The sequence below is a fragment of the Oreochromis niloticus genome, unplaced genomic scaffold (genome assembly GCF_001858045.2).
Source record: "Oreochromis niloticus isolate F11D_XX unplaced genomic scaffold, O_niloticus_UMD_NMBU tig00002600_pilon, whole genome shotgun sequence".
NCBI lineage: Eukaryota > Metazoa > Chordata > Actinopteri > Cichliformes > Cichlidae > Oreochromis > Oreochromis niloticus.
In genome coordinates, this window is record NW_020327671.1 from 75,341 (window position 1) to 78,462 (window position 3,122).

The following is a 3,122-nucleotide window of genomic DNA, read 5'->3' on the forward strand; positions in this document are numbered from 1 at the left end:
AGGGCTCAGTACACACCCCTGTGGAGCACCAGTGTTGATGCTGCCTGTCTGACCACTTAGCGTCTGTCAGACAGGAAGTTAAGGATCCAGCTGCAGAGGGAGCTGCTCAGTCCTAGATCCTGCAGTTTCCTGTCCAGCTTCGAGGGAACGATGGTGTTGAATGCTGAGCTGTAATCTACAAACAGTATTCTCACATACACGTCTCTCTTCTCCAGGTGCGAGAAGGCAATATGTAGTGTCAGGGCCATGTTAAATGGTCAGAGTGCTAAAAAGAGGTTTTCCTTATCATATATCAAAGATATAAGACAGTCTAGATATAAAATATGTCTGATCAGTGTGTTAGCAGAGATGTAGACTGAGTAGTGAAAATGCATATTGTGATGCTTAGATTTTGTACCTGCCCATCACCTGACTTACCTAAGACAAACCGTCTTTTGTACATGATCCATCATCTGTCACAGAGGCTCCACATAGATTTGGACCCAAAGCAAACTCAAAAAAAAATGCATGAACTACTTACAAGGTTTATTTACAGGAAAAAAGCAAGACTCGACTGAAACACCAAGAGAAAAGAAATAAATCTTGAAATCATGAAGCATACCTTAACACAAGCAGATGTTTAATCAGAGAGTTCATTGTATTTACCAGTTTCCAAAGGACTTCATTGTCCTCATTTAAGTTAAAGCAGAATGTAATTGTGTCAGAAAAGTCCCTAAAAGACACAAGTCTCAAGCATAGTTTTTTGGCAGTTTTTAACGGTGTCACATCTTTTTTAGGTTAAATTTTGCCATGACATCAGCGACCAAACTGTTGATGATAATCACATTCTGGTAAGTTTTATGTTCCAAAATCCTGTTTTGACTGGCCCTTACTGAGGTTAGCAGTGTGTTTTACCCAAAATTAGTGAGTCAGGTGCACTGATGATTACTGATAATTAAATCAAATCTTTTAGTTATGTGAGAAATCTGATAGTTTTGCTTCAAAGTCTAAATAGATTCTACAGAAGTAATTAAAATTATGAGTAATGCTGTGACATGTGTAGCTGGAATGGAGGAAAACCTGTTTTATAGCTTTTGGGCCGCTGGAAGGATGAAAGTCTAACTCTGGAATGAAGCACACCTAGGCTACAGGTAAAGTAACATTGTTCTCCTCCCCTCACGTCACTGAAATGCAACAAAACAAGGAAACAGGATGTTCCTCGTCCTCAGTGAAGATAGAAGCACAGACGATCAGACTGAGTTCAGACCAAACTAGCAGCTTCCTCTGAGTGAGTCCAGCTACAGGAGAGAAAAGTGGAAAACTCCAACACTGCTGCTTCAAGCTGCTGACGCTCCACACACTGAATGTGAGTTTGAGCAAAAACACGACTCAAAGGAAGTTTCAGTGAAGGTCGTAGAGGAGGGAGGGGAGCCAGGACTGACTGTACTTCCTGTCTGCTGTTTTCAGCTTCACTCACAGACTCAATGGCTTCCAGATCAGAGGAGGATCTCTGCTGTCCGGTCTGTCAGGAGGTCTTCAGAGATCCTGTTCTTCTGTCATGTAGCCACAGCTTCTGTAAAGACTGTCTGAAGAGATGGTGGAGAGAGAGACCAACACACGAGTGTCCAGTTTGTAAGGAAATATCAGTGCAAGAACCACCTTTAAACCGAGCTTTAAAGAACCTGTGTGAGTCGTTCTTACAGGAGAGAGATCAGAGAGCTTCAGAGGCTCTCTGCAGTCTGCACTCTGAGAAACTCAAACTCTTCTGTCTGGACCATCAGCAGCCAGTGTGTGTCGTCTGCAGAGACTCAGAAAATCACACCAATCACAGATTCAGACCCATCGATGAAGCTGCACAACAACACAAGAAGGAACTTCAGGAAACTCTGGAGCCCTTAAAGAAGAAGTTAAAGGTTTGTGAAGAAGTTCAAGTGAAGTTTGATCAAACAGCAGAACACATTAAGGACCAGGCCCGACACACAGAGAGGCAGATTAAGGAGCAGTTTAAGAAGCTTCACCAGTTTCTAGCAGAGGAAGAGGAGGCCAGGCTGGCTGCACTGAGGGAGGAAGAGGAGCAGAAGAGTGGGATGATGAAGGAGAAGATGGAGGCTCTGAGCAGAGAGATAGCAGCTCTTTCAGACACAGTCAGAGCCACAGAGGAGGAGCTGAGAGCTGAAGACGTCTCATTCCTGCACAACTACAAGGCTGCAGTGGAAAGAGTCCAGCGCTGCCCCCTGCTGGATGATCCACAGCTGCCCTCAGGAGCTCTGATAGACCAGGCCAAACACCTGGGCAACCTGACCTTCAACATTTGGAACAACATGAAGGACATGGTCTCCTACACTCCTCTCATTCTGGACCCAAACACTGCTCATCCAAACCTCATCCTGTCTGAAGATCTGACCAGTGTGAGACGAGGAGGAGAGAGGCAGCAGCTTCCTGATAATCCAGAGAGGTTTGATTGTTCTTGCTCTGTCCTGGGCTCTGAGGGCTTTAACTCAGGGACTCACAGCTGGAATGTTGAAGTTGGAGACAGTAAATGGTGGGGACTGGGTGTGTTAGAAGAACCTCTACAGATGAAAGGAATTGTGCATTCTCGATTATGGAGATTACGGTTTTATGAAGGTAAATATTCAGCATGGTCACCATCCGCTCCAAAAACTTCTCTCTCAGTAGAGAAGAAGCTCCAGAGGATCAGAGTGAATCTGGACTGGAACAGAGGAAAGCTGTCGTTCTCTGATCCTGATACTAACACACACATACACACCTTCACACACACTTTCACTCACAGGATGTTTCCAATCATTTACACTGATGATGATGAAGTGAAGGTGATGCCACTGAAGGTGTCAGAGGAGCAGATTAGTTGAGGATGATTATATATCTAATAGTGCTGTCAGCGTTAATCTCGTTAAAATGACATTAACGCCATAACCGCATTGAGGCGGTAAATCTGCATTAGCGAGTTAACGCGGCTCACCCTGTGCAAGGGCTGTCATTTAGTTCTCACTGTTTCTTTCTGTTTCTGCTGTCCACCTTTTCACATGGAAAATCATTTCACTGTTTCTCACTGAATGACTCCCCAAACTAGATTTGAAATTCTATCAAGTTTCTAATCATTACAAGTGATTCATGTTTCTATT

The 3,122-nt window shown here is 44.0% G+C and overlaps 1 long non-coding RNA gene across 1 annotated transcript; it reads left to right on the forward strand.

The window, feature by feature from the left end:
* Positions 1-1,170: 1,170 nt before the first annotated feature.
* Positions 1,171-1,583, forward strand: LOC106097001 (uncharacterized). Its single transcript, XR_001223336.3, has 2 exons — positions 1,171-1,345; positions 1,447-1,583. It is a non-coding gene; the product is annotated as an uncharacterized LOC106097001 (long non-coding RNA).
* Positions 1,584-3,122: the final 1,539 nt, after the last annotated feature.